Raw genomic sequence first — 12,012 nt, forward strand, 5'->3', positions numbered from 1 at the left:
CCTGAGGGCAGGTAGGCGTCACAGCAGGGCTGTGGTGAGGTGCTGGGGGTGTTTTTTCCGGATTTAGGCCTTATTTCAATCCGGTTTGCACATTAAAGGGTTAAATGTTTTTATTTCTTGTGGGGCAAACTTAACTACACAAATTGAGTCTGCTATCAAAAATTTGGAAAGTTTGGTGTATTTTAAAGCAGTTTTGCAGAACGTGTATGCTTTTTTTCTCTTAAAGGCGCAGTACCGTTTTTTAAGATTGTTGTTTTTTCACTAAATAAAGTGTTTTTCAAGCTTGTTTGTAGTCATTACTAGCCTGTTAAACATGTCTGACATTGAGGAAAGTCAATGTTCCATATGTTTAGAAGCCATTGTGAAACCCCCACTTAGAATGTGTCCCTCATGCACTGAAAAGTCAATAAATTGCAAAGAACATATTTTAGCTACTAAAAGTATTTCGCAGGATGATTCTCAGTCAGAAGGGAATCAGGTTATGCCATCTAATTCTCCCCAAGTGTCACAACCATTAACGCCCGCACAAACGACGCCAAGAACGTCTAGTGCGTCTAATTCTTTCACCCTGCAAAATATGGCCGCAGTTATGAATACTACCCTCACAGAGGTTTTATCTAAGCTGCCTGGGTTGCAGGGAAAGTGCAGTAGGTCTGGTGTGAGAACAAATGCTGAGCCCTCTGACGCTTTATTAGCCATATCCGATGTACCCTCACAATCTTCAGAGTTGTAGGTGAGGGATTTGCTGTCTGAGGGAAAGATTTCTGATTCAGGAAAGATGTTCCCTCAGACAGACTCAGATATGACGGCTTTTAAATTTAAACTAGAACACCTCCGCTTGTTGCTCAGGGAGGTTTTAGCGACTCATGATTGTGACCCTATTGTAGTTCCAGAGAAATTGTGTAAAATGGACAGATTTCTAGAGGTTCCTGCCTACACTGATGTTTTTCCGGTCCCTAAGAGGATTTCGGACATTGTTTCTAAGGAGTGGGATAGACCAGGTATTCCGTTCGCTCCCCCTCCTACTTTTAAGAAAATGTTTCTCATATCAGCCACCATGCGGGACTCATGGCAGACGGTCCCTAAGGTGGAGGGAGCTATTTCTATCCTGGCTAAGCGTACAACTATACCTATTGAGGACAGTTGTGCTTTCCAAGATCCTATGGATAAAAAAATTAGAGGGTCTCCTTAAGAAAATATTTGTTCATCAGGGTTTTCTTCTCCAACCTATAGCGTGCATTGTTCCTGTAACTACTGCAGCTGCTTTTTGGTTCGAGGCTCTGGAGGAGGCTCTTCAGGTTGAGACCCCATTAGATGATATTCTGGATAGAATTAAGGCTCTTAAGCTAGCTAATTCTTTCATTACAGATGCCGCTTTTCAACTCGCTAAATTAGCGGCAAAGAATTCAGGTTTTGCCATTTTAGCGCGTAGAGAGTTATGGCTTATGTCCTGGTCTGCTGATGTGTCATCAAAATCTAAGCTTTTAGCCATCCCTTTCAAAGGTAAGACCCTATTCGGGCCTGAACTGAAAGAGATCATTTCAGACATCACTGGAGGGAAAGGCCATGCCCTTCTTCAGGATAAGACAAATAAGATGAGGACCAAACAAAATAATTTTCGTTCCTTTCGAAACTTCAAAGGTGGTCCCTCTACCTCTTCCCCTGCTGCAAAACCAGAGGGGAATTTTGCTCAATCCAAGTCAGTCTGGAGATCTAACCAGACTTGGAACAAAGGTAAACTGGCCAAGAAGCCCGCTGCTGCCTCCAAGACAGCATGAAGGGGTAGCCCCCGATCCGGGACCGGATCTAGTAGGGGGCAGACTTTCTCTCTTTGCTCAGGCTTGGGCAAGAGACGTTCAGGACTCCTGGGCTTTAGATATCGTATACCAGGTGTATCTTCTAGATTTCAAAGATTCTCCTCCAAGGGGGAGATTCCATCTTTCTCAATTGTCTGCAAACCAGACAAACAGAGAGGCGTTCTTACTCTGTGTAGAAGACCTATATACCATGGGAGTGATCTGCCCAGTTCCAAAAGCAGAACAGGGGCAGGGGTTTTACTCCAATCTGTTTGTGGTTCCCAAAAAAGAGGGAACCTTCAGACCAATTTTAGATCTCAATATCCTAAACAAATTCCTCAGAGTCCCATCTTTCAAGATGGAGACCATTCGGACTATTTTTCCAATGATCCAGGAGGGTCAATATATGACCACCGTGGACTTAAAGGGACATTAAACACATTAAACACTAAATACATGCTAGATAGAATGATACATTCAAAGAAAAGATTAGTCCATGAGTAACATGTATTTTTTAAAGTTTCATTAGTTGTTTAAAAAGTGACAAAATAAGTGTAAAGTTTTAGTGTCTATAAAACACTGGGAGATGCCATGTTGTAACTTGTGTTACCTTCTGTGGCCAATTAGAGAAAGTTATAAATAGGTCACTAGAGTGTGCAGCCAATGGTTGTGCTGGATTTAACAGTGTTCTGCACTTCCATTTCTAACAGGAACTGAAAAGCTCACAATTTCAGAATGGAATTACAGGCAAAGAGGACAAAATAAATAATGAAAGTATATTGCAGAGTTGTTTTATTATATACAATTTATCATTTTATATTACCATCTCAAAGTGTTTAATGTCCCTTTAAAGGATGCGTATCTACACATCCCTATCCACAAAGATCATCACCAGTTCCTCAGGTTCACCTTTCTGGACAAGCATTACCAGTTTGTGGCTCTTCCCTTCGGGCTGGCCACAGCTCCCAGAATTTTCACGAAGGTGCTAGGGTCCCTTCTGGCGGTTCTAAGGCCGCGGGGCATAGCAGTGGCGACTTATCTGGACGATATCTTAATTCAGGTGTCGACTTACCAACTAGCCAAGTCTCACACGGACATCATGTTGGCTTTTCTAAGATCTCACGGGTGGAAGGTGAACGTAAAAAAGTTCACTTATCCCTCTCACAAGAGTTCCATTCCTGGGAACTCTGATAGATTCGGTGGACATGAAAATTTTTCTGACGGAGGTCAGGAAATCAAAGATTTTAACCACATGCCGAGCTCTTCATTCCATTCCTCGGCCGTCAGTGGCTCAGTGTATGGAGGTAATCGGACTAATGGTAGCGGCAATGGACATAGTTCCGTTTGCTCGCTTGCATCTCAGGAGGAGGCTCTCCTCCCGATAAATATTCTAGAACTGAGAGCGATATTCAACGCACTTCAGGCCTGGCCTCAGCTGGCTTCGGCCAGATTAATAAGATTCCAGTCAGACAATATCACAACTGTAGCATATATCAATCATCGGGGGGGGGGGGGGAACAAAGAGTTCTCTAGCGATGATAGAGGTTACCAAAATAATTAGATGGGCAGAGACTCACTCTTGTCATCTATCAGCAATCTATATCCCAGGAGTGGAGAACTGGGAAGCAGATTTTCTAGTCGTCAGACTTTTCATCCGGGGGTGTTTGCACAATTGATTCAGCAATAGGGCACACCAGAATTGGATCTGATGGCGTCTCGTCAGAACGCCAAACTTCCTTGTTACGAGTCCAGGTCAAGGGATCCTCAGGCAGTACTGATAGATGCTCTAGCAGTACCCTGGTCGTTCAACCTGGCTTATGTGTTTCCACCATTTCCTTTCCTTCCTCGTTTGATTGCCAGAATCAAACAGGAGAGAGCTTCAGTGATTTTGATAGCACCTGCGTGGCCACGCAGGACTTGGTATGCAGACCTGGTGGACATGTCATCCTTTCCACCATGGACTCTGCCACTGAGACAGGACCTTCTGATTCAAGGTCCGTTCCAGCATCCAAATCTAGTTTCTCTGCGGCTGACTGCTTGGAGATTGAACGCTTGATTTTATCCAAGCGGGGTTTCTCTGAGTCGGTCATAGATACCTTGATTCAGGCTCGAAAGCCTGTCACTAGGAAAATTTATCATAAGATATGGCGTAAATATCTTTATTGGTGCGAATCCAAAGGCTACTCATGGAGTAAGATCAGGATTCCTACGATTTTCTCCTTTCTCCAAGAAGGATTGGAGAAGGGGCTATCAGCTAGTTCCTTAAAGGGACAGATATCTGCTTTATCAATTCTACTGCACAAGCGTCTGGCAGATATTCCAGACGTTCAGTCATTCTGTCAGGCTTTAGTTAGAATTAAGCCTGTGTTTAAACCTGTTGCTCCGCCATGGAGTTTGAATTTAGTTCTTAAAGTTCTTCAAGGGGTTCCGTTTGAACCTATGCATTCCATAGATATTAAGCTTCTATCTTGGAAAGTTCTGTTTTTAGTTGCTATCTCTTCGGCTCAAAGAGTTTCTGAACTATCTGCATTACAATGCGACTCGCCTTATCTTGTTTTCTATGCTGATAAGGTCGTTTTGCGTACCAAACCTGGGTTGCTTCTTAAGGTTGTTACTAATAGGAATATCAATCAGGAAATTGTTGTTCCTTCTCTGTGTCCTAATCCTTCCTCTAAGAAGGAGCGTCTGTTGCACAACTTGGAAGTGGTTTGTGCTTTGAAGTTTTACTTGCAAGCAACCAAAGATTTCCGTCAGACATCTTCTTTGTTTGTTGTCTATTCTGGAAAACGTAGAGGTCAAAAAGCTACGGCTACCTCTCTTTCTTTTTGGCTGAAAAGCATCATCCGTTTGGAATACGAGACTGCTGGACAGCAGCCTCCTGAAAGGATTACAGCTCACTCTACTAGAGCGGTGGCTTCCACATGGGCTTTTAAAAATTATGCTTCTGTTGAACAGATTTGTAAGGCTGCGACTTGGTCTTCACTTCATACCTTTTCCAAATTTTACAAATTTGATACTTTTGCTTCTTCGGAGGCTATTTTTGGGAGAAAAGTTCTTCAAGCAGTGGTGCCTTCTGTTTAACCATCTGTCTTGTCCCTCCCATTCATCCGTGTCCTGTAGCTTTGGTATTGTATCCCACAAGTAAAGGATGAATCCGTGGACTCGTCGTACCTTATAGAAGAAAAGTAAATTTATGCTTACATGATAAATTAATTTCTTCTATGGTACGACAAGTCCACGGCCCGCCCTGTCATTTTAAGACAGATTATATTTTTTTATTTTAAACTTCAGTCACCTCTGCACCTTTTAGTTTCTCCTTTTTCTTCCTGTACCTTCAGTCGAATGACTGGGGGGATGGAGCTAAGGGAGGAGCTATATAGACAGCTCTGCTGTGGTGCTCTTTGCCACTTCCTGTTAGCAGGAGGATAATATCCCACAAGTAAAGGATGAATCCGTGGACTCGTCGTACCATAGAAGAAATTAGTTTATCAGGTAAGCATAAATTTACTTTTTACCTCACATTTCTTCTGCTCACCAGAGTGCTGTGTGAGCAGGTATCATTCAGCTACTTCTCTTACTGTCATCTGCACGGTTAAAACCTACAGACTATCAGCATCATCAGTGCTGAGCTCACACTTTGCTCTACTGTGAATTTGGAATTTACCATCATTTTGCTAGATTTCTTAGTAAAGTTATTTAAACTGAGGAGAGTTAACAATTAAAGGGATATTAAACCCATTTTTTCATGATTCAAATAGAGCCTATCATTTTAATAAAATTTCCAATTATCTTCTATTATCAAATGTGCTTCATTCTCTTAGTATTCTTTGTTAAAGGAGCTGCAATGCAATACTGGAAGCTAGCTGAACCCATTGGGTGAGCCAATGACAGGAGGCATACATGAGCAGCCACCAATGAGCAGCTAGCTCCCAGAAGTGCATTGCTGCTCCTGAGCCTACCTAGGTATGCTTTTCAACAAAGGATATCCAGAGACGGAAGCAGATTAGATAATAGAAGTTATTTGGAAAGTTGTATAAAATCTTATGCTCTATCTGATCTGAAAAATGGGTTTCATGTCCTTTAAATCTAAATACTTTTCTTTTTACATAGATATGTTAAATGATTTTCTTTAGTCAGATTTTTACAGATATGCTGCATCACAGAATATGTGAAATCTGACCTTTATGGATTTCTATAAAATCATGGTCATGTTTCTACCTAAACTCACAGATACAGTTTGCATAGCAGTCTCTGGCCTCTATTTAACAAAGTCTGCCGGACCTGATCCGACAGTGCGGATCAGGTCCGCCAGACCTCGCTGAATATTCAGCATTGCACCAGCAGCATACCAGCAGCAACGCCGCCCCCTGCAGGCCAATGGGCCGCCAGCAGGGAGGTGTCAATCAACCCGATCGTACTCGATCGGGTTGCTTTCCGGCGATGTCTGTCCGCCTGCTCAGAGCAGGCGGACAGGTTATGGAGCAGCGGTCTTTGTGACCGCTGCTTCATAACTGCTGTTTCTGGGGAGTCTGAAGGCTCGCCAGAAACACGTGCCCAGAAGCTCACTACGGAGCTTGTTAAATGGGCGCCTCTGTCTTCTCTTCTTTCATTCCATACTGGCACCATCAAATGCTTTTACCTCTACCTTTATTTCATTCATAATTGATGTTAAATACAAAGTTATTAAACTGTTCAGTTTGTCTGTATTAAACAGGTATCTTTGCTTTGCTCAGAATATCATACCATGACTGATGTCCCATGACTGGAGGAGACCTTAGGCAAGAATAGAAATTGAGCAATCAAATTTTGACTATGGCCTAGTTTCCATTGATGTGGTAAAGTTTGGAAACTCGTATTAACATAATACTGTTCCATAGACTTTAATGGAGATAAACGTTTTTATTCCATTTTCACAATTTACCACATCAATGGAAACTAGGCCTTAATTGTGCTACTAATTAATGGCAAATAAAGAAATGTCTCCCTACTGATAATTAAATGGATACAATAGTAGTAAACATAATAATTATAATGCTCTCACAAACAATATTGTTAGTAAAAAAATATGGAGCTTTTAAAATAGCTTTTAGTATTGTTTGTTATCATAACATTTTGCCTATTAGTGGAAACATGATGTTGCTGAAGGTGGTATAGGATGTAAATAATGAATGTGTGTGTTTATCGCCATCTAGTGGTGGTAAAGTTAAAGTGAAGACAGAAAATAATATGCTCAGTGTTTCTCAACCTTGTAGCCAGTACCTCTACAGACAAGTATTTGCCCTTAGTACTCCCAGCTGCAACACCTACTGTTAATATTATTAGGTTAAAAAAATGAGGCAATCGTTCATACTTTTTACAGCTATATTTGTTTTCAGTAATTCATTTTATATTCTAGTTTTACTGAACGTAAAAGCACAAAATCTATGGAAATATTTTTGCAGCAACCTATATAGAAAATATATAATGCCCATATAGATTTTTTAATATTATGTCACATCTGAATAAAGAAAAGAGGAAAGTAATATCTGGCACAGGATTCCATGACACCTTTTAACAGTGCTATACATTTTACCTGGCACTATCCCTGCGACAAACTTTATATCATTGTTTCTTAGCTTCTGTCCTCAAATGTTTTTTCCAAATCCTAAAACGTTCCTTATTATCCTTAAAACTTTTTATTGGCAGCAATGAATATAGCATATCCAAATAGGTCACTGTGTTGCACTGCAGAGGCGTATCTAGAAACCACAGGGCCCAGGTGCAAGAATTTAAGAAGCCCCCCCCCCCCCAAAAAAAAAAAACAAAAGTGAATTTGATACATATCTTTTTTTCCTTTTTTTAACATTTAACACAGAAAAAAAATGTGAATCAGATTACGTCTTAGATTCACAGTCTTAGATTACAGTCTTAGATTACACACACAGTCACATACATACATACACACATATACACACATAAACACCAATGGGTAAAACAGAAACACTAACCCCTGTAGTCAGAGACACTAGTAAAGCATCATGTCACACTCACAATTGCGCCCTCTGCACCCCCTGTAGTTTTGCCCATGTTGCACTGGACATACATATTAATACTACATTTTTGTCACATTTGTCAGTGTCCTTCCCTTTGGGCAGCGTGAGAGGAGTACAAGCCCCAAACCCCACACTGTCAACGTACATTATAGTTTATGAAGAAGTGCTTATGGTACAGGAGGTGTAATATATAGTGTTATTTTTTATATAGGACACACTGCATGTTAGGACAGGGTGGACCATATAGGGGATGGGTCTACAATTGGAGGGGAGTCTCAACAAATGTGTCTTGCCCAGGGCTCCGCATATGCTAAGGATGGCCCTGATATTAGATGTGTTGTAACTCTGATGACTTGTCAGTGTGGTTCCACAACAAGTTTCTAAGCCTGGTATTTCAATTTCATAAAAATGTAAATAAAATTATCAATCTGCCTGATCAAAAGATCAATTTCAGGAACAGAATTTAATAATGAAATGTCAGTGCATTGGTTTCTTAAAGTAAAATATGTATATATGCTGTGAAAAAAACATATTGCTAGCACCCTGTCTAGAACAAGCATATTTTTATTAACAAAGAAAAATAAAAAAGTGATGCAGAATTTGTATCTGTAATAGCTAACCAATGCCTTACTAGAGGTAACAAAAAGCATCTCCATAGACTTCTTGTTACCACCAGTAACTGTGTAAATATTATAAACTGGTGGAAACATAAAACATCTCCAGGGTGATACTTCTTATACCCAGTTTACGCCAGGGGTGGACTGAGAAGTTACGCAAATAGGACCTGGACCTGGGTGCCTACAGTTCACCAAATACATAGTAAGCGCCTACAGCTCACCACACACACAGTGAGCGCCTACAGCTCACCACACACACAGTGAGTACCTACAGCTCACCACACACAATGAGTGCTTACAGCTCACCACACACACAATGAGTGCCTACAGCTCACCACACACACAATGAGTGCCTACAGCTCACCACACACACAGTGAGTACCTACAGCTCACCACACACAATGAGTGCTCACAGCTCACCACACACACAATGAGTGGCTACAGCTCACCACACACAATGAGTGCTTACAGCTCACCACACACACAGTGATTACCTACAGCTCACCACACACACAGTGAGTACCTACAGCTCACCACACACACAGTGAGTACCTACAGCTCACCACACACACAATGAGTGCCTACAGCTCACCACACACACAATGAGTGCCTACAGCTCACCACACACAATGAGTGCTTACAGCTCACCACACACACAGTGATTACCTACAGCTCACCACACACACAGTGAGTACCTACAGCTCACCACACACACAGTGAGTACCTACAGCTCACCACACACACAGTGAGCACCTACAGCTCACCACACACACAGTGAGCGCCTACAGCTCACCACACACACAGTAAGTGCCTACAGCTCACCACACACACAGTGAGCGCCTACAGCTCACCACACACACAGTAAGTGCCTACAGCTCACCACACACACAGTGAGTAGCTACAGCTCACCACACACACAGTGAGTACCTACAGCTCACCACACACACAGTGATTACCTAAAGCTCACCACACACACAGTGAGTGCTTACAGCTCACCACACACACAGTGATTACCTTCAGCTCACCACACACACAGTGATTACCTACAGCTCACCACACACACAGTGAGTGCCTACAGCTCACCACACACAAAGTGAGTACCTACAGCTCACCACACACACAGGGAGCGCCTACAGCTCACCACACACACAGTGAGTGCCTACAGCTCACCAAATACACACAGTGATTACCTACAGCTCACCACACACACAGTGAGTACCTACAGCTCACCACACACACAGTGAGTACCTACAGCTCACCACACACACAGTGAGTGCCTACAGCTCACCACACACACAGTGAGTACCTACAGCTCACCACACACACAGTGAGCGCCTACAGCTCACCACATACACAGTGAGCGCCTACAGCTCACTACACACACAGTAAGTGCCTACAGCTCACCACACACACAGTGAGTGCCTACAGCTCACCACACACACAGTGAGCGCCTACAGCTCACCACACACACAGTGAGTACCTACAGCTCACCACACACACAGTAAGTGCCTACAGCTCACCACACACACAGTGAGTACCTACAGCTCACCACACACACAGTGAGTACCTACAGCTCACCACACACACAGTGATTACCTAAAGCTCACCACACACACAGTGAGTGCTTACAGCTCACCACAAACACAGTGATTACCTACAGCTCACCACACACACAGTGATTACCTACAGCTCACCACACACACAGTGAGTGCCTACAGCTCACCACACACACAGTGAGTACCTACAGCTCACCACACACACAGGGAGCGCCTACAGCTCACCACACACACAGCGAGTACCTACAGCTCACCAAATACACACAGTGATTACCTACAGCTCACCACACACACAGTGAGTGCCTACAGCTCACCACACACACAGTGAGTACCTACAGCTCACCACACACACAGTGAGTACCTACAGCTCACCACACACACAGGGAGTGCCTACAGCTCACCAAATACACACAGTGATTACCTACAGCTCACCACACACACAGTGAGTACCTACAGCTCACCACACACACAGGGAGTGCCTACAGCTCACCACACACACAGTGAGTGCCTACAGCTCACCACACACACAGTGAGTGCCTACAGCTCACCACACACACAGCGAGTACCTACAGCTCACCACACACACAGTGAGCACCTACAGCTCACCACACACACAGGGAGCGCCTACAGCTCACCACACACACAGCGAGTACCTACAGCTCACCACACACACAGGGAGCGCCTACAGCTCACCACACACACAGTGAGTACCTACAGCTCACCACACACACAGGGAGCGCCTACAGCTCACCACACACACAGTGAGTGCCTACAGCTCACCAAATACACACAGTGATTACCTACAGCTCACCACACACATAGTGAGTACCTACAGCTCACCACACACACAGGGAGTGCCTACAGCTCACCAAACACACACAGTGAGTACCTACAGCTCACCACACACACAGTGAGTACCTACAGCTCACCACACACACAGTGAGCGCCTACAGCTCACCACACACACAGCGAGTACCTACAGCTCACCACACACACAGGGAGCGCCTACAGCTCACCACACACACAGTGAGTGCCTACAGCTCACCACACACACAGCGAGTGCCTACAGCTCACCACACACACAGCGAGTACCTACAGCTCACCACACACACAGTGAGTACCTACAGCTCACCAAATACACACAGTGATTACCTACAGCTCACCACACACACAATGAGTGCCTACAGCTCACCACACACACAGTGATTACCTACAGCTCACCACACACACAGCGAGTACCTACAGCTCACCACACACACAGGGAGCGCCTACAGCTCACCACACACACAGGGAGCGCCTACAGCTCACCACACACACAGCGAGTGCCTACAGCTCACCACACACACAGGGAGCGCCTACAGCTCACCACACACACAGTGAGTGCCTACAGCTCACCACACACACAGTGAGTACCTACAGCTCACCACACACACAGGGAGCGCCTACAGCTCACCACACACACAGTGAGTACCTACAGCTCACCACACACACAGGGAGCGCCTACAGCTCACCACACACACAGTGAGTGCCTACAGCTCACCAAACACACACAGTGAGTACCTAAAGCTCACCACACACACAGTGAGTGCCTACAGCTCACCACACACACAGTGAGTACCTACAGCTCACCACACACACAGCGAGTACCTACAGCTCACCACACACACAGTGAGTACCTAAAGCTCACCACACACACAGTGAGTGCCTACAGCTCACCACACACACAGTGAGTACCTACAGCTCACCACACACACAGCGAGTACCTACAGCTCACCACACACACAGTGAGTACCTACAGCTCACCACACACACAGTGAGTACCTACAGCTCACCACACACAAAGTGAGCGCCTAAAGCTCACCAAACACACAGTGAGCGCCTACAGCTCACCACACACACAGTGAGTACCTACAGCTCACCACACACACAGTGAGTACCTACAGCTCACCACACACACAGGGAGCGCCTACAGCTCACCACACACACAGTGAGTACCTACAGCTCACCACAC

This window comes from Bombina bombina, chromosome 5 (genome assembly GCF_027579735.1).
Source record: "Bombina bombina isolate aBomBom1 chromosome 5, aBomBom1.pri, whole genome shotgun sequence".
Classification (NCBI taxonomy): Eukaryota; Metazoa; Chordata; class Amphibia; order Anura; family Bombinatoridae; genus Bombina; species Bombina bombina.